This window comes from Rattus norvegicus, chromosome 14 (genome assembly GCF_036323735.1).
Source record: "Rattus norvegicus strain BN/NHsdMcwi chromosome 14, GRCr8, whole genome shotgun sequence".
NCBI lineage: Eukaryota > Metazoa > Chordata > Mammalia > Rodentia > Muridae > Rattus > Rattus norvegicus.
In genome coordinates this window covers 33,218,102-33,238,834 of record NC_086032.1, presented here as the reverse complement: position 1 = coordinate 33,238,834, position 20,733 = coordinate 33,218,102, and the positions used below count along the sequence as shown (strand labels likewise).

At 42.1% G+C, this 20,733-nt stretch overlaps 1 long non-coding RNA gene across 1 annotated transcript in view; it reads left to right on the top strand.

The window, feature by feature from the left end:
* LOC134481838 (uncharacterized) overlaps positions 1-2,569 on the top strand; it is a 20,973-nt gene extending 18,404 nt beyond the window's left edge. Inside the window, exon 2 of the long non-coding RNA XR_010057696.1 lies at positions 2,223-2,569. This is a non-coding gene — a long non-coding RNA (uncharacterized LOC134481838). The remainder of the gene's footprint in view (positions 1-2,222) is intronic.
* Positions 2,570-20,733: the final 18,164 nt, after the last annotated feature.

Sequence of the window (20,733 nt, the reverse complement as noted above, 5' to 3'; positions counted from 1 at the left end):
ATGGGCCAAGCATATTTAAACCACCACACTGTTCTTCCCTCTTCTTCCCAGATATTGGAGAAGTCTTTGTCCTCAATAATCTAAACAGAAGCGTAAGAGACAATATGACATGAACATGAGCTTCAAAATTTCTCAGCGCAGACCCAGACTTAGGGCCTCTCTAGTTGTTCCACCTCTCAGCAGCTCGTCCACCTTGTTGCCATTGTGCTGGTTGATGCTTTACATTATCAAGTCAACACCTACAGTCCTGAACTCATTGATCGGGTCTGAGGACCAGGCTTAAATTCAAAGTCCTAGAGAAGATATATATATATATATATATATATATATATATATATATATATATATATATATATATATATATTCCTTTCAGTTCCAGTTTTCTTTGCCAGAAATGACTGCTGTTCATGGCCAGTGGCAGGAGGAATCCCCCCTTTCCCCTCTTCTTCCTTTTATCAGAAAACCTCAGAGTGATAAAGCCTATCCTATGGATCCCCAAGACTACAGAGCATTTGTCTGATGGTGTTTCCTCTGTCTCCAAATCTGAGCTTCTCAGTATCCTGTGTAAGGCTTTAGCAGTCCATTTCAGGGTAGACTGCACTAAGTCCAGTCCATTTATTTTGTGATGTTGCTGCGGATAACAATTTAAACAATAAACATTCATACACTTCCCAGGAAACACATACTATTAAAGAGGCACCCAGCATTTGAAAGCTGTGCTTAGATGAGCAACTGCACTCTAAGGGACAAACAAACAATCTAGACACACAGCTCTCTAAACCATCCACCCGCCTACCCAACTAAACAGAACATGAACTATTTGAGTTCAGGTTACTACAATGAATTTGGATCTTTCCCAGCTCCGATAGGTGGTGTCGTGCCTTTGATTTGCATAATCAAGAGTCCCAAAGTGGTGGTTGTTCTGGGAAGAAAAGCAAAACAGAAACAATGATCTGCTGTCACTGTAAACCCGACTCTCCCACTTGGGAACTTTTCCTCCCAAATGCAAGGTCATAAAGCAAATGCTGTGGCTTTTTAACTAGCAGTTTCCTGAGCTGCTGCACTCACATATTTTCCAATAAAACATGGCTGCATGCAGGATACCCCTCTTGCAAATCACTCTTACTAAATCACAAAGCACAGAGCCTTATTCACCGGCGTGTACCTGTTAACTGTATATTAATGTCACACATGAGTGTGAATTACTCTTGGTAGGAAGACTTAGACTCACATTCTCCACATGGTGTAATCGAAAGAAAGGTAGTAATGGAGGCTGGGGGAGTGTGGTGTCATTGAAATATGTGACACCCAAGACTATTCAGCCGCTACTCAGCCAAATATGGTGTGATCTTGAGAAACTTCTCTGAGCTTCAGTGTCATAATGAATGTCATATGAATGTCATAGTGTTTGCATATTAAAGACCTATGCAAGGCACCTGGTACTATTAGCACCCATCTCTTACCCTTCTGTTACCTCTCAGCTTGAAGTTGCTTGAAGCCACTCTGACTCTATGGATGACTGGAAATTTGGCTACAGGCAACTTGTGCTCAGGCTCCTGGATTCCAGGCTTTAGTCACAGGTGTACTGTGACAGCTTCATTTCAGACATTTTATGTGGATTCTCTGACTCATGCAAATACATATTTATGGGTTGTCCCTAAAGAAGAGAGGGGACAGGAAAGAATAAAGCTCACAAACTGGTTTGTGTTTTCCAAGCTCTTTTCGTTTTTCCTAAACAATTCCCACAGTGAATCTAGTGGACAGTCCAATTTTTAAAAAAAATTAAATATTAGTCTTCATAGCTGGAGGAAATGATGGCTTGGGAAGCTTTTGTATGAAATCAGTCACACTATACACACAGTATATTTCTTACTTTAAAGTAAGCTCAAAAAGTCTGAGAAATATTGCTTTTAAAGGGTTTAATAAAATAAAACAAATTTGTACAACTCTATAAACATAAAGTAAAACTAATGTAATGTTCCCAAATAAAGATTTTTACAATAGCATGCATCAGGTGGTAGACCAGTTGTTCCAACAACTTCAGTTCCTCACTCCTCCTCACCTGCCTCCTTTATCATGAGATTTCTAGGGCTTCTTCTTACCCAATAGGGGCCTTGACACTCAAGCATGGGTCTTATTATGGTCAGTGAGCTACTAGCAAATGAGATAAAAACAGACCTGAAAATTGCTTAGGAACCTGAGCTTGTTCTTGTCTTTGCCAGTGATATGGAAAGAAGTCCAGATGACTCTGCTGGGGGACAGACACTACTCAGAGAATTGAGCAACTACCTCTCTCATTGAAGGTTATCCATATCTGTTGACTGACAGCCACCTCTGGATGAATGACCTTAGAGATGGCCAGAAGAATTAACCAGCTGAGCCCTGCCAAGGCGGCCTAACCTACCTACCTGGGAGTTAAAGGTTTGCAGCTGTGCGTGATGGAGCTTCATAGCTCTTTGTTGTGGAGAATTACTATGGCAATGGGTAATGGCTAACCAGGAGATTGTACTCATTAGTGGTACTCATAACAAGTATCATTGCAATAAAAAAGGTACTTATTATTTTCAAAGACTGTGTCATTTGTTAATCTCAAATTATCCTCTTTAGTTTACCTTCATATTTCCCATTGTGCTGAGTGCCGTAGAAGGCGCTGCTCCAGAGTAAAGGGATTATATGATTGATTGATAAATCTAACAGTGGACTGTCACATGAGCTAGATCTGCCCAAGATTCTCTTACCAAGGAGACTTAGACTCAGCCAGTCAAGAATCCTCTTCCCTAGAACTGTTACCAGGTTGCTGACCTCCCCACATCATCCAACATGAGAACCCTGCTTCCTGCCCAGTCTTCTGGACCTTCCTCAATTTTCATAAAAGTTCCTGTAGGATGTCATTTTGAATAATTAGAGTTGACATTTTGCTTGCAAGCAAAATAGAGGCCCTTTCCTCAGGAAACCGCAATGACATTAATATCCTCTGAGTACATACCGCCCTCCAAATAACCCGATTTGTTTTCCTTAAATTTGCATTTTCATTTGATCATTAAAGATGAGTTTTTCTTTGGAATGGGAAACCCATGGCTGTCTTGATTAGTTTGGCCCATTGGCTATCATGGAAAGTTCCTGTGGACATTCGCTCATTGGACATGCCATTTCCTGGGGCTACCAGTTACCTAACCAAATCCTACCTCCAAGAATAAGTGCTTGCCATCCATAACTGCATGAAAATAGCAAAGTAGGGGGAAGGGGGACGGAGAAGCTCTGGCTAACATCCATCATCTTTATAGATGCATCGTGTGCAGCAGTTAGGGATTGGAATACTGGGGGAAAACCATGAAAACTACCCACAGGCACCAATAAATCTCTATTAGATTAGAAATCCTCTGAGTCATTCTGATAATGGCGTTTGTGAGCTAGTCATCATCAAGCTTGAAGTCATGGAAACTTCACATGTCTCAGAAATATCTCAATGTGCAAGCTTGTGAGCCTGAAAGAGGACATTTTATAGGGAGACCTGCTGTATGCTGGTCAGTATTTTGGATGCTGGAAGGAGACAATTTAAGACCTCAATTTATTTATTTGTTTGTTTATTTTTGACAGGTCTCTATTTACTTATAAACAGGGTTATTTATTTATAACCAGGTCTCTCTCAGTAGGCCTAGATGTCCTGGAACTCACTGTGTACACCAAGGTAGCCTCAAAGACATGGGGATCCACCTTCCTCTGCCTCCTAAGCTCTGGGATTAAATCTGGACCATTATATTAGACTGATGACTTGATTTTTTTTCCATTCTAGGGAGTTTGCCCGTGATTGTCTCACCTGTTTGTCTCTGTAACCCCAAGGACAGGGCTTTTTCTACATCTTAAGATTTCCCAGGTTTTATGATAGTTCTGTAGTCATGTGTAACTTCTAATGCTTTCTCCTTTACTTTGAGGACTTGGATTTGGTATAAATAGATATTTGGTTTTTTGTTTGTTTGTTTTTAAATACTCACTGAATGAATGTAGAAACAGTGGCAATTTTAAAATGCCTCAGAATGAATGGTGAGTCGATTTGACAGACTTCTCTGAAGGCTTGCGCTTGTACTCACACGTCTTAGAACGCGTGTACAAATGTGATCACCGTGTATACTTAAGAGCATAAGCAGTTTCTCAGCTAAGACTCTTGGGTTGACTTATATCAAAATATAGTTCCATTTCCTGCAGAACTGAAAGTTTGGTTTGAAGCTTAAATACTTCAGTTCAAAGTACTTTAGTTTACACCATCAAAATAGTAGATTAAATATGCTTACTTCAGTTCCAGGCATCACAGAACGGAACTTCAGATCTATTTTAGGGAATGCGTCATGGTATTCTCTCCTTGAGAAGTGACGAACAGGGAAGTTTAAGATAATCCACTTTAGCAAAGAAAACAAAATATTTCCGAATGCTTTGCAAATAAGATTTGTCTTATTGTATGCATCATTAATCTTAAAATCATATAAAACACAGGGCAATGCATTAAAAAAAAACAGACTTTCTCTCTCGTGGTTCATTTAAGTGCTTTTCCAATGCACAAGTTATCTGTTAACTGTAGACATTTATTTCTCTGAAATAATATGAGCACTCACACACGGGTGTTCATTAGTGCTCCATTGTGACATTATTGTTGATATTTATAGTCTGGGAGATTATAAACTGGGAGATGAATGCATGCCCCGCGCACACTTCGTTTTGGGGTTCGATTCTTTCTACTTGAAGCAGCTGGAGCCTGCATAGTCTAATAAAATCTATTTAAAACATAGCTGCCATAAACATTTCTTGAATATAGATACAGTTCACATTCATGTTTTCTACGCTGTCTTCTACTTTTGAGAGCAATCAGGTTGAGTGGTCATTTAGAGTTATATCAACAACAACAACAACAACAATAACAATAACGATATAACAGAGCTCAAAGTAACACATCATAACCCAGGTCTTCTATGTTACACCAGCAATGACCTGACTCCTAAAGGTGAAATTAATTAAATTATGAGACAATTGCAAATTAATTAAATTGTGAGACAACTGCAGAAACTCGGAGCCCGGGGATGGCAGCTGGAGTGGTTTATACATAATAAGTCCAGGTAAGGAGCTTCAGGACCCTCTACGTCCCAGAGAGAGCATGGCTGTCACACCAGAAACCAAACAGAGAGGTAAGATATCCAGAAGGAAGTAGCCAGAAGCCCTCAGAGGATGACCTTTATTCTGTGCCCATGGATTTAACCAACTCTTGATCAAAAGTATTTGAAAAAAATTGCAACTGTGTAGAACACGTAGAGCTGCTTTTATTTTTCTTCTAAAAATATAGTAGAATGGGTATGAGTATAACATCTATAGTCTACTAGGGATTGCAAGGAGCCCTGAAGTATTTAAAGAGGATGCACACAGGCAATTTGCAGATACCACAAAATTATATAGATTCATATATAGGAAATCTCAGAAGAGTCCAAGATGGCCCAAGCCCTTTACTACACACAGGGGATGACTTGACTCTCAAAAATTTGATCGATATTCATTCTAACCACTCTTAAGGGTCTTCTGGTGTAGGAGAGCTGGGGAGAGTGGATATCCTAGAGTCAGTTACTCCTCGAAGATAGACTAGGGGGATAGCTCCATTGACTTAGGAATTGGACATTTTGCCCAAGCTAAGTGATAATTTCTTAGAGGTAGATAGTTTGATAGTCATGTGACATCCAAGAATGACCCAGACAAGGGTTGTTATTGTGAATATCATAACAAGACCCAGGCTTGAGAATGTCATAACCAATATCTTAATATTAGACCACAAATTCATGATCAATTACAATAGGATTTCATATGTTGTCTTTTAGGAACATGGCAACCAGAAGAAGGTTTCTTCAAGAAGAAGAAGTTCCACAGTGAAGGTGGACAGCATTCCTCAGGCCAATCGAAGTTGTCTCTTGGATGTAAGAAAGCCTTGTGCCCAGGTTTGGAAAGAAACAAACCTGGATTTGACCTTGAGCTCCAGCACAGCATCTATGGATGGCTTTGCTCTTGCGGCTTGATTTTAAGCGTCAGATGTGGGGATATACAAGAGTACACAACAAGGGCTCAGTTAATACTGGTTATTGTCCATTTGGGGGAGCATAATAGTGGTGCAATGGTTTTCATCCCTAAGTTCTAGTGAACACCAGGCAAAAACTTAACAAACATCTTATTGAATGCCAGTCCTATGAATCAGATATTACTGGCATAATATTTTCACAAACAGGAAATGGGCTCAGGAGGATTAGGTAGCTCACAGAGGTCAAAGCCATTTGGGAAGCTAGATGCCGAGGTCCGAGGCTGGTTCTCACTCTCTCCTCATAGCCTGTGGAATGAAGCGGTTAACCTGTTGCCATCGATGGTCTTTCTTTCCACATCTGTTTAGGTTGAAGAGGAAGCTGAGATTAACCAGTTAAGATGATTACAGATCCCAGAGCCAACACTAAAAGCTCCACATTTCCGTGCTTTCCGTGGAGGCCTCAGGAACCAAGGTGAAACCGTGAGGTGGGAAGACAGATGTTTGACTTAGAGCTTACACAGTGGAATTTTTAGCACTCTGTGTTTGTTTTAGAACGTATTTTATGGCGTTGCTGTTAAAATGATGGGAAGATAGAAATCTCTTTTAGCATTTGGAAGCATCTTGATTTTTTTTTTCATTTTCCTTGGAGTCTCAGTTCTTCAATTGCTTTCAGAGGACAAGTTTTGAAGATGTTTGTGCTAACTTCCGACATTAGCCGGGTTTTTTGGCCTTGCTGTAGTAAAGATCAGGTAAATGGAATTTTCTTCATGTCTTCCGTTAACGAGGTCAATAGATTAAAATATACAGGGCCATGTTTCATTCAGCCTAACAAAGCATTACCTGGAATTACTGCCTCAGGCTTGTCTTTTAAAGACTTGGGTGTGGTCATGCTGTGTAGTGACTCTTTGCTACCCAGATTTGAGGCTGGGATTGGAGTCCCAGCCCATTGTACTAGGGTCCTGGAGGAGGAGGGTGTTAAAACACTTGGGAAATGGCCTTACAGAAAAGACACTTTGTATCCTGAGTTCCAGAATTGATTAGCAATTTGTTACTTTATTGATTTGTCCTTTTGTCAGTATTGCTGTATCTGTAATGACAAGTTCGATTCAGTTAATCCACCAACAAGTGTATTAGGAGATTCTAAAGATCTCTACCACGCTAAGGACACGGGGGGGGTGTTGGGGGCTGGGGGTGTGTATGTGAGGACCGTACACACACTATTAGGAGCTTATTAGAAAGAAGCTCGCTATGGCGGCACATAACTGTGAGCTTAGCACTTAGATTGCTCAGGCGTGAGGATTATATATGCAAGTTCAGGCTGGGCTATAAATTGGGAACTTGTCTCAAAAAGTCTTGTCTCAAACAAATGAACAAACAAACAAACAAACAAATGGTTGACACTGACAACAATGTGGATGAAGCTCACCATTGGTTTTTTGTTTGGTTGGTAAGTACCGATTACTGAGCGTCTTTTATGTACCTGGGTCAGGATTTTGTTTGTTTCAAAAACACGCTCTTTCCTTTCTTCACAAAATGCACCATCCCATGCAGCTGCCATCCCCTAGGATGGCAAGTCATTCCACAAGTGGCTCACTTTAATGTCACACTGTTAGGAGTTAACAGGGTCTTAGACACCAAAACTATCACCTAGATCGAATCTCTTCTCCTCTCTAAGCCACATTTTCACGGTCATAAATTCTGTGGTCTCTGAGGATACTTACACAGATCGAGTCAAAGAGCTGGGCAAAGTACCGTGTGTATGGAATATGCTTCTTCAGAAGCAGGAATAATTAGTTAGACACATTATGGCCATCCTCTTGTTTCCTAGGCCTTCTCAGTGATATAGACAACTTTTGGCCCTAGTCAAAAGGCTTAGAAATAATAAATGATAGGGACAATTGTTTTTTTTTTTGAAGATTGTGGTTGGCCGTGATGGGTACCAGAAAGAAATGAAAAACATTAAAGAGATTAAGACTCAGGGCCTTGCTTGGTGTTGTGGTTTGAATATGGAATATCCCACCTAGGCTTGGATTGGATGTTTGTTTCCTCCATTAAATGGGTTCTTTTTTTAAAAAAATTAAACATGTACTTAGACAATTTCATACATGGGCATAACGTGTTTTGATTGCATTTGCCTCTGACCTCTCTTATATTCTTGTTACCCTCATCAAATCCCCAACCACAAGGTTATACCTTTTTGGGTTTGTTTTCTATTTGTTTGTTTTGTTTTGTGGCCACTGAGTTTAACCAGGGCTATCTGGGTGGCCATGGATTTGGAACTCGCCATTGGAGCTTGGTAAGTCACCAGAGCTACACGTGTGAAGTCCCTTGCCCCCTCAGCATCTAGCAATAACCAACAACCTGGGGTAGGGGAAGGCCCCACGAGTTACACTGATTACTGACAGGCCCATTGCAACAGCAGCTACGGTGAGCTATTGTAGTAGCCACATCGTGCTTGGAAGAGAGCGGTTCACAGTTCTCCTCCCTATCGGGGGCTCATAGTCTTCCTCTTTTGTTATGTTCTCTGAGCCTTACAGGGGGTGACATAGATTAGATGCCTTGTTTAAGGCCGACAACTCAACCATCACTTCTTCTCAGCACCTTGAACAGCCAAAGTCTCTGAGATCACTGAAGTCCATTACAAACAAAGATGTGTCTTTAATCAGAGTTGAGAGCAGTACTCACCGGTAGGTATAAAAATAAATATTTTCGAGGACACGTTGGCACCGTGTCTGTTTATCAAAACGAGAGATCGTTCTCTCCCAGGGCCAGTGATCTCTGCAGCCATAGGTTTTTGATCTGGTTAATAACATCAGACGTGAATTCTCTCCTGCGAGCCTGACTCAAATCTAGTCAGACAATATCCCCATAACAGTCATGCAACTGTTGTATCAGTGGGCACACGTTGTCTGGCAGGCTGGTGTTGTAGAATATAGGATTTAGGGGAAGTTACAACCTGAGGAGTTTTCTCTCCCAGCAACCACCACAGCGGTGTCTGGTCCCATGCATGCTACCTACCAGGAGGAGAGTTCCCAACTCATTCCCAACCTTATTTCTCTATGTCCTGAAACCAAGATATAGAGGAATTGATACATTTTCATGACTTCTTCTTACATCCTTAGTTTTGGTTAACTACGCCCCTCTCTCTTCCTCTCAACTACCCACAGTTCTGCTCTGTTTTACCCTTACCGCCCCAGAATTTCCTCCCATTGCTTTCAGGCTATGCATGGTCCACTGTTGGCTCTTCTGCAGACCCTGTGCTGCCAACCCACCATACCCCCCCTCCTAGCTTCCTGGTTTCAGCAGATATTCCAAGTTGAACATGAAAATCTAAATATTAAAGCTATGATTCATATATGAGAGAAAACCTGCGATGTTTGTCTCTCTGGGCCTACATCACTTCCTATGTACATTTTCCAGTCCTTTCCTAACTTCACTTTTCTTTACAACTAAAACAATTCCGTTGTGTCTATGGGCCACATTTTTATTATCCGTTCATGGCTTGATGACCACCTAGGCTGATTCTGTGTCCTAGCTGTTGTGACTAGAGCAGTGGTGAATATGAATAGGCAAAGGTTTCTGCTAATTGGGTGCGGCGTCCTTAGATATACTCCCAGGAGTAGAATAGCAGGGTCATAGCAGCTCTAGTTACAGTCTTTAAGGGACCGCTTCCACTCAGACCATTTTCCAAGGGGCTACACTAGTTCACACCCTCACCAATAGAGCACGAAGGCTTTCCTTTCCCCTTATTTTGTCAGCATTTGGCACCAATTGTCTTCTTGGTGACAACCTCTACCTCCCCCCCCCCCCCCCGCTGGAATAGCAAGGAATCTTTTGCCCCCCCCCCCGCCCCCCAAGTTTTGTTTTTTTTACTTTTTTTTTAATTCACATTTTAAACGTTATTCCCTTTCCAGGTTTCCCATCCTAAGCCCCCATCCCATCCCCTCTCCCATCTTCTATAAGGGTGTTTCCCCTTCCCAACCACCCCCAACTTCCTACCTCCTCACTCTGACTTTCCCCTATACTGGGGCATTGAGCCTTGGCAGGACCAAGGGCTCCTCTTCCCACTGATGCCCAACAAGGCCATCCTCTGCTACATATGTGGCTGGAGCCATGGGTCTGTCTATGTGTACTCCTTGGGTAGTGGTTTAGTCCCTGGGAGCTCTGGTTGGTTGGTATTGTTGTTCTTATGGGTTTGCAAACCCCTTCAGCTCCTTCAATCCTTTTTCTAACTCCTCCAAGGGGGGGGGGGCGTTCTCAGTTAGTAGGAAGGAATCTTAAAGCAGCTTTATTTGCATTTTGAAATCCAGAGAAGTAGAAAAAAATTTTTGTATTACTAGCCATTTGTGTTTCTTTTGAGAATTCTCTCTTCAGTTCCATAACTCACCTCCCCACCCCACCCCCAATTAGGTTGATTTTTTTTTAATGTTTAGGTTTTTTTCTTTTTCGAATTCTTTATATATTCTAGTGGAGGTTCTAGGTTCCTGAGGCCCCCACCTGCTGACATTTCCTGAGTGATTAGAGTCCTAGCCAAAGTCGTTGGTATTTTGGACACAGTGAAGGAGACCTACCTACTACACTATATTAGCAGGCGTGGGTTCCAAGGCTGAGCACGAGCAGCCACCTGGGAATCCATGTATCTCGCCCCTGTACACAGTGCATTAGGCAAGGTCTTGCCACAAGCCTTATTTACTAGTTTTACTAGGCTGTGTTGAAACTGGATTCCTGAGCCTCATCTCCCAACCCCATGCACATCGATACTTATGCTCCTGGGACAGACTTGGAGCCAGTGTTCTCCTCGCTGGTCCTGCTGACTCTGCCTGTGACAGCATCTGTTCCACTGAAGGGGGCAGATTATGGTCCCAGAGATGCAATCTTCTCTGTAAGCACGGGCATTTGTGAATAGAAAACAGTAAAATGTTATGGTCTACTGTGGGCTGCCTAAGGATTTCCCTGATGAAAACTGTGTCCTCTGTCACTTGTCCAACTGGAATTGTCATTGCTTAACTGCTTAAGAGCAGATGAGAGGTACTGAAATGCTACTCCATTTTGCAGATATAGTTACCCCATCAACTCTCATGCTTTCTTTGGTCTTTACTGGTTTGGGGGGTAAATTTAAATCACATAAACCAAACCTTGTCTCTCTGGAATATTTCAGCTTGCATTTTCCCGTTTCTGTGGCTCTACCTATGAAAGCACCATTGATTATTCAAATAAACCCTTCCGTGTGGATATCCCAATTGATGTGCCCCCTAAATAACCCACAGGTGGCAATTACTTATTTAGTTGCAATATGGGGCTTAAATGCGGGTAACATTTTCAAATGGGGGAAATAGGGGATAGTGACAAGCAGATCTTGTCTAATGCAGCCTCACTAGAAATTCAGCATTCTCTTGTTTCTGCCTCCTGAGGGCTGGCTTGCAGGTATGGACCACAACACTCATTTCCCTTTCTTCTCGTTTTGTTTTGGGTCAGGATCTCACGATGCTTGAGAGTGCAGCCTGGGATTCACTATGCAGCCTAGGCCTCAGCTCACCCTTGGTCCTCCTCGGTCCTCCTCAGAGCCTGTGAGTGCTGAGATTATGGGCATGCACCACCAGGCCCAATTCTTGTTATTTCTTACAGCAGGTTAATGGTCCAATCCAATCCAATCGGAACACAGATGACTGACGTCTCAAGCTTCATGTTATAAAAGAAAAAAAGTGAGTTTCTGTTTTATCAAAGCTGCAAGTTACAGCTATAAATGTATTGATTAGCTGATAAGTTGTACCCCTAAATATCATCAAGGCACAAAATCAACAAAGGCCTTACTTAGCTGACATTTCAACTTCAGACTGAGGCAGTAATTTATTTCACAAAATCGAGTAACTCTTTCAATGGAGTAAACCTGGGGGTCTTGGTTTCATAGAAAAAAAGGCTTGAGAAAAACAGAAACAAAATATAGAAAGGTGACTCAGCCATTCTAAAGTCTTCCTAGTAGGGCAGGCAGACAGGAAGACAGAACAATAGAAAGATAACTGGTGAACATCGGGTCACCTCTAGTTTGTTTTTTGGAACGATTAGGGCAAAAGGAACTTCATTATCATGCCAGATGACAGGAACCTGTTGGGGAATTTGGCATCTTCCGTCTGATCCCATTCCTCAGGTCACATCAACAGCTCGGCTCCAGCGTGGTGACTTGCAATCACAGCACGAATGAATCTATTTTTATTTTTATTTATTTATTTATTTATTTATTTATTTATTTATTTATTTATTTATTTTTGTTTTGTTTTTTAGACAAGATCTCATAGCCCAGGCCGACCTGGGACTCACTATATAGACCAGACTATTGCTGTATCTTCCTTCTACAGTCTCTCCAATGCCTGGATGACAGGAACGAACCAGTTATAATTCCGTTATAATTCTGATTTTCAGCCTGGTCTGGGTAGGTGAAGGGCTAATGCAGAACCCTCATTCAAAACAATAACTTTCTGTACTTTTACATGTATAAAAGGAAGTTCTTTATAAAAATGTCTTTAAATTAGTTATTATTAACATATTATAATTATATTACATGTTATATTGTAATATCGAATGTTATATTAATTATTAACATGGCATTTGTATGGATTTATAATTGCTTAGATAATAACTCTTACCTAACAGTGTGAGAACATTAGGCATGGAGGAGAAAGACAGAGGGGAAGGAAAGAGCGAGCACTTGAGGTGGGTGAAGCATGGCATCCAACGCCACGGCTCCCAGACCTCTTGACCGCTTCTTAGGGCACATGACTCACGGAAACCTCTATTAGGAAACTTCATGGTAAAATTCGACTTGGACGTCAGACTCTTCCTTCATGGTCATCTTCAGTAAAACTGCCCCTGTCACCTTCGTGTCAGAAAACTTCACAAGGGCAACCCAAATCCTTGACATATGAACTTGTCATAAGAAATGAAAGGCTCTGTCTTGCAAGATAATTTCAGAAACAATGGAGAAGAGAAGAGCCTATGGGTGCATCTGGGATGCCAGGAAACCACCCATGTTTCCACTCTGCCAGTCACCAAGGCATGGGACAGCACACAGGAAGTTCTTTAGTGCACTCACCCTTGGGTGCCTTTCCCAACTATTTCTGCTAAACAGCAATGGCAGCCGCTAGGAATGAATGAAGTCTCTGGAAGCTTACAGCTCAGAGGCCATGGGAGGCTTCAGACTGTTCTCAACTGACTGCTTTGGCTTGACAGCTTGGCATCATGAGTTAGGCCTAGGGTAACTGCAAACCAGCACCTTCTTATGTTTTAAATCTTATTATAATGATTATTAAAACCCCTGGACATCCATGGTAGGCAAGGCGTCCCACCACTGAGCTCTATGTCCAGTCACCCTTTGATAGCTGTCACTCAGCTGTCCAAGAGCACGAGTTCGGATGAAGAGGGCACTCGAAGGAAGTTCTTTCAATGGCCTCTTGGCAGGGAAGGATTGCATTCCCAAGTTCAAATACCACACACTAACCACAAATCATGAATTTTAGTCCCATCCATCCAAGACATTTTTATCCTCCCTAAACCCTGTATGCTTGGACACACTTCTCCAGTAGAGCTTACAAAGAACACACAACAAATGGATTTAACCTCCAGCTTGTGGGAACCAGGATTTCACCAGTGTTCAATAATTAATAATATAATAATTTCTATTTCAACGATCACCTCATAAATGGTAAATGAATGGTGCTGTGTACTGCTTACCTGTCAAATCGATTAACTTTTCTACTCATTCTTCATAGCCGTAACCTATCTCTCCCCTACCCATTTGGTTTCTGAATTTATTTAAACTAGGCTCACCCTTTTGAGTATAGTGGGTGGATGATTTGTCTTGAGAGACTCTTTTCTCTGGCAGCTGGTCGTTTCTGTCATGTATATTTCATTAGTGATTAATTTTCAGTTTCTTGAGACCAGAGTCTGGACCTTTTAAACATGGTATTTGTAGCCCCTAAAATATACAGGCCATGATGCCTTAGCTCTTGGGCGGGCAGGTGGGTGGGTAGTAGAAAATGTCCAAGTGAAATTTGAACTTGGCCTAGGAAAGGAAAGGTTCAAGGGTAGATGGCAAGGCCAAGGTAATCCCAGGGCAGTACAATGGTAACTGGGAGATAAATGTAAGCAGATGTCTTAGGAAACAAACAAAAAAAATCACAAATGATCAAAAGTTTTCAATTGATCCTCCTCTAAGTGGGAGAACTAAAATTATACAAGCTTCTTTTGAAAGTTTTCAGTTGAGAAAGTTAGTGTGCCTTCTGAGCATGTTTGGAATATATGAGTTGTCCATCTTCCTTACTGGCTATTTATTGAGATAGATTATGCTGAGAGTCATTACAAAAGTAATTCTCTCTTGATTTTTCAAGAAAAAAGCCCAGCTGTGACCTGCACTTTGATAACAGTGTAGGTTTGCCGGCGAGAGTCGATTGGATTTGGGTTGTATTTTTAAAGTCGGGTTGTTATCCTCTTTCCCCTTTCAAGGACAAATTCAAATACCTTCTTTCCTCTTGCCTGAGACAGTTACCCTGATGGAAAGCTCGGCCAGAGTGGAAATATTTTTTTGAGGTGTTTTTAAAAATAGCTGATTGACAAACAGTCTTGAAGAATCCACTTTGGAGACCAAAATACCCAATTCAGCTCTGAGCCCTGAAACCTATAGATACTGAATTAGTCCTTTGATCTCACACTCAAGAACATTTCATGAGTGGGGCTGAGTAATTATGCAAATTAGATGCCGCCAATTAAATCCCTTGGTTAAAAATGACCAGTTTTCCAGTGGAATTTAATCTCTTGAACCTTGTCATTATACAAACACTAGGCAGCATGATCCAATGGCTCCAACTGGAAAACATGTCCCCTGCTGCATCTATTACTGTCACCTGGATGGCACTTAACTCCGAAATAATGATGATAAATTTCAATTTGTTAATACAAATGATGAGCCTTCTATATCAAAGTAATTTGGAAGCAAGAGAAAGAAATTATTATGAAGTAAACCTTGTCACATACATTTGCATTTTGACCTCCCTGGAAGACTTGGAGATAATATTAATAGGTCTTCTTCACTTGAGTTTACCTTGTGGAGTCAACTGATTGACCCAGGATATGAAGTTCTGGCATAGCTTCCAACGTAAATACATAGTCACCACAAAAATGCAAACATGACTCTATTTACACTTCTGATTTCCTCTTGTAATATTTGGTGTAAGTCAAAGAAAATTAGCACATGCTGAGAGCTTGTAGATAGGAAAACACATATGAAGGAGGTCTGGAAGGGAACTGGCCAAATGGAGGTGGTTATATTGAGCTGGTAGGACTCTGGGTTTTATGAGTCTTTATAACAAAGAGCAAACAGCTTACTTGCGCTATTGGCCTAGGGTTTGATGGATGGAATCGAAAGTGCTCTGGGAATTTGTTTTGTTTTGTTTTGTTTTCCCTCGAATGGTTGTTTGCAGAAGTTGTTTTGAGTTTTTATTAAGACCTGCAGGGAAGGAAGAGAGGATATAGGTTTAAGTACGGGCAGTCCTTTCTTATAAAGCTCCCCTCCACCCACTGTCTAGTCTACTTGCTGGAAAATATCTCTAGTCAACAAAAGAGCTTCTGGTTGTAAGTAAATATGTTGTCCTGTTCTAAGTTACTGCCTCTTCATTCATACAGCCAGATAATAGGTTAAATGGAATATGAAGAAGACATAATGTTGGTTTCCTTGGGAGCACGGGTGACAGGAAGATAGCAGCCAAAGGATATCTGTGAGATGAAACAATGAGGTTCTGTGCGGCTGTGCAGTCTCTCAGCCGGTCCTATCCCTAATGCTCTTGCTTGCCCTATGGTTGTAATGGTCTTTGTTCCAGAGGATGTGTATGAAATGCTCTCCAAGGAGTGGTTATTACTGACTAACCCACAGACCACTGAGCCTGGTCATATTGCTGCTTTTCCTGTGAACCACAAAGAAAAGCCCCAGCTCTTCCTTCCAAGAGGAGCTTCTGACACCAAGGCCAGCCTCCTGCTTCACGTAGCTAATTCCATCATAGTTCCCAACGGGGATTAGAACATTTCATCTTCTCTAGCATTTCCCCTCCCTTGGCTTTTACCAACATGAATCTACAAGCAACCACCTAAGGGTGCCCAGAGAAGTGCTCGCAGAGCTCATGATGCTTGTAAACAGAGAGACCATCCCATGATACTAAGTCTTTCCAGTAAGAGTTCTTCACAGGCACTAGACTGATCTCTCTTGCAGTCCTGTCCCATCAACTAGGGCATTTCTTGGGGAACCTTTAGTGGATTGTCACCTCTGGAAGATAGAAAGCCACATGTAGCATTCTGAAGTCTTAATGCATTTGGCAAGATGTTGAAACAAGCCAGAGAGGGGGCAGAAACAGTAGACTACGGCTTATTAGACCTTTTTATGGTTTGTCTTTTTAATTCACCAATACTTTCCCTTAAGCGTTTTGATGTGGTTTTGTGGTTGTTGTTCACAGTAGACGATAAGGATCTAAAGTGTGCCTGCTGCCTTTGGGAGTGAACAATGGACAGAGGGAAAAGGTACTGACAATGGAGCATGAGGTGAGGAATGAGCTGGGGGTCTGATGCTGGGGTAAAGGAACAATGAGGTACAAAGGAGGCCATTCAGAACGTGAGACCCCCTTCAGGAAGGGTGGTAAGCAAGAGTCAGAGAAGATGTGTTTATATTTCAAGACAGAAGTGGAACGAAGAGAAACAAAACAATGGGATGGATATTTGGTTGAGGGCCGGGACTGGGTTTTTCTGAGTTTAAGGTTTGTGGTGTTAAATCCATGATGGGTTTGCTGGGTTGGAGGGAAAAGGCTAATAGTCCTTATTGTCTTTGTGAAACACAGGCAAACAGACCCATCTTCTGGCTGTGTGACAGCGTGTGGTATTAGTCACAATCACGCAGCTTGATTATAGTTATAAAACATGGGGAGCATCATGAGTAGGAGGAAAACCCCTGGGGGATAAGAAGATGCACACATACGCCACCATTCTCCTAGTAGTAGTTAGTTAGTCAGAAGGAGTACTTGAGGTGGAGACCTTGAAATGGGCAGTATGGAATGATTGTTGCTTCTGGGGAATGAGAAACCTCACTTTATGAGATGCAAAGAAAGCCAAAGTCCTAAGAAGATGGCCGCCAAGAGCTCATTCTGTGACTAAGAACATGATGTAGAGAGGTTATTTGTCAGGGATGGTAGATTCCTGGGAGTGGGAAGGGATGGGATGGGGTGGGGTGGGATGGGAAAGCACAGAACAAGAGGCTGGATCAAGGTTTCCTCCGCACTCCACATCAGCCTTGAATAAGTCAGCCAATTCCTTATCTTCCTTTTGTCAGGAGGACCTGGGCACTCATCAAAGAAGCTGTGAATGCCTGGAGAAGCTGTATCACTGAGTTCTTTGGGAACATTCGAGATGGAATAAATAGACCCAATGGATCCTTGTGTTATGAGGCCAAGACCCTGGGGTTTGAGATTAGAGTGGTCACTACCTCCAACGGTCACAAGATGGAGGAAGTGACAGTTGATCACGCTGGAGAAGCAGAACCCGAAACGGATAAGGTGATTTTTTTTTTTAAAGCACGAAATGCTCTCAAATAGGAGGTATTTTGCTGGTTTGGGAATTTAGATGTTTCTGGTTTTTTTTCTTAGTTTTCAAAGAATAGTCTTTCTGTGTTCAAAATGACAACCATTAAACACTGGCTTAGCTCAAATTACATGGTAGCGGTTGTATAATTTTGCCTGGGAGATATGAAGAAAAGTCTAGTTTATCCAGACGGCACTGATAAAAGACCAAAGAAATAAATTTGCCCAAGACCAGGTTGGTGAACCAGTTTGTTGAAGTTTCAGGATCATAGGTGACTTAGGCAATAATATCTCTAAAAAGCCAGTACAGTATAGGTGACAGATGTACTCCTTGAGTTCCCTGGCCAACATGTAGGCAGTTCCACTGAAGAGTTGAGTTGCCTGTCCCAGCACTTCTTTTGTTCACAAAAGTGTGTGTGTGTGTGTGTGCGCGCGTGCGCGCGCGCGCGCGTTTCAAGTCTCCAAAGTTTTGTGAACTTCCTGAGCCTTATAGGTTTCCTGAGCTTTCTGAGTCTTAGAAGCCTTGCTTGCTCTTCTCTCCAGGAAGTACTGTTTCAACCCAGGTAAAATGGCATTATCCTGGCTATAATGGGGTTTGAATAGGTTACTTCACTAAAATCCATTCCCCTTTTTTCTCTTCTGTTTGATTGCCAGGAAGTTTGAAACATCTTCACATTTATGGCTCAGTATGTGTTTCATGGGACAGCACTGGTCTAGTCAGATGAATGGTGCTTTCCTTGTGTCATCTTTGGAGAGCAGCCGTCCACAACAGCAACATGACCTAGCGAATCGGGAACAGAAGGGAAGAGCAAACTGACTCTGTCGTCCTTTACGAGAGGGCCCTCTACCTCACTGCAGCAATCTTACACAGTGAAAAGGACATTTCGTGATCTGTGAAAATCTTAGGCCTCATAGCGGCTTCCCTCAAGTTCCTGTTGACAGAAAGATGCGCCATTCTACTCTCAGCCCCTCTCAGCTCTTCATCAGTGAGACTTGCCAGCCTCTTGTGCATTGAGAATTGTCCCTGCCAGCTCTTCCTTTCACAGATGTAGCTTTCGCAAAGAACCTGTGACCATTCTCAGGGAACCATGGAAAAAAGGCGGCATTAGGCCAGGAATTTTTTTCCCTCCCAAATGTGGTATTTACTGAGGCAGCTGCAAACGCTTCCTTTCCCCTGAGCAGGCTGCACACTCACTGCCTCTGTTCTTCAAACTGGGGAGAGGCCTCTCCCAGGGGTAATCTGCATTTTAGGTGGATTTCTTCACATTCCCAAAGCCTACAGCCTACAAGAATGCCAGTCACTAATGAAGTCAGTTTAAATCCAGTGACACTGAGCTACAAAGATTTTCCTCCTCGTCTTGCTCCTTGCCATGTCAGGCGTGGTTAAGTGCATAGACTCCGTCTCCAACAGAACTCCTTCAGATGGACTAGGCCTGAGTTCTAAGGACCTGAGGAGCTTGGGCTGAGGGAGAAGGGCCTGAGATGCTGATGATAATTGGCATTTGTCCAATTAGTCCCCTCCCGAAGTCCTCACCATCTTCCTAACAGACCTCAAAGGGCCACTGTAACCTTCATTCTTCAGAAGCATCCAGAGAGGCAAGGAAGAGCTACACTGGTCACCAAGCTGAGAGACAGTCCAGACTGCTTCTATCCTAATTCCAGAGCCCACAATGACCCTTCTCTGACCTCCCTCACGCCCGCCCCGATGCTCCAGGACAGTCCAAGAAACCAGCAGGTGTGGGTCAGCAAACTTAGTCTTCCCTTGCAAGTTCTAGGGCTTTACGGAGCCCCAGACATTTTTGTCGCTTCTGAGATATTCATAATGTTTCTTACACTTTCTACCTGGGCTCAGAGTGGCCCAGCCTCTCTTAGAGTTGATAGACAGCACACTGGCAGCAGATAAGTACCCGTGGGCGACATTTTCAACTTCCAGATGTTGGGACACACTACAACGGGTTTCTTGAGAGGCTTTTTTTGTTGTTGTTGTTGTGTTTTGTTTATTTTTCTTCTTATTTTTCTTTGTGTTCTCAGTCCCCAGGATGGTGTCTGATTATTAACTGTGTGTGACTAACTCTTCCTTTCAAGTCACCCCAGCAGAATGAATTAAAACACGGGAGGGAAAAGCTAGATCTTTTGTGTCCAAAGAATGCATGGGCCAGTTACTCATTAGGAGATAAGAGTATTTATTACCTCTTATATAATCTTTTAATTCTTTTCGCCCTGAAACTTTAATTACCAATGAAGAAATGCTTCCCTGAGTATTTGGACATCATTCCTATGTCACAGTCAAATAACCGAACTTGTGAAATTTAACACAAGCAAAGTATAAGCATGTAAACAAGCTTGGTTAAATAAGGCAAACATTTCGTAGCTAACAGGCCTTCTTGCATGAAAAAGAAATATTTTTGGTAACCGATCATTTCAGAGTCCCCGTTCTATTCATTGCATTTTTTCAAGAAAGTATAAAAAACAAATGTTCATTTTTATGAGTCCAAATTGGGACGGGTACAAATAAGAGGTTTTCAATGATTCATGGAAATTATATCAGAATTTGTTTTAAATGTTGAGGCACTTGTGGGTATAATTACAGAGTGTGAAGTTCAACACATTCTTGCTCATTAATATCTATAAGCCCTCTAATGGAGGTTCGTCATATTCCTTGGGAATCAAATTTGGCAGGTCGGATTCAAGAATCATTTCCCTTGCTTGTCAAACAGATAATAGGCTCAAAGGCAGATCAATATCCAACTTGGTGGCAATGCTTGGAGTCTTTCGGCCTACTTAAAACTCAACTCCTAATGTGGTTAGGATGGAGAAAAATATTATTTATGGGATATATATATAATATATATATATCATCTGAAGCTAACCTTTTTTATATACCACGCCCCTCTCTGAGTGGTTAGTGCCAAAGGGGGCATGCAAGTCATGGCTGGGAATGGTTGAGAGAGTACCTTCCTGTGTTCACGCAACTCCTGCACCCTTGCGTGGGTCTACCCACCACAATTCCTGGCATCGTTACAAAATTCGTCGTGATTTCTCGGTTTTGCAACTTTTTCAAACTTTGGCTTACTCGCATTT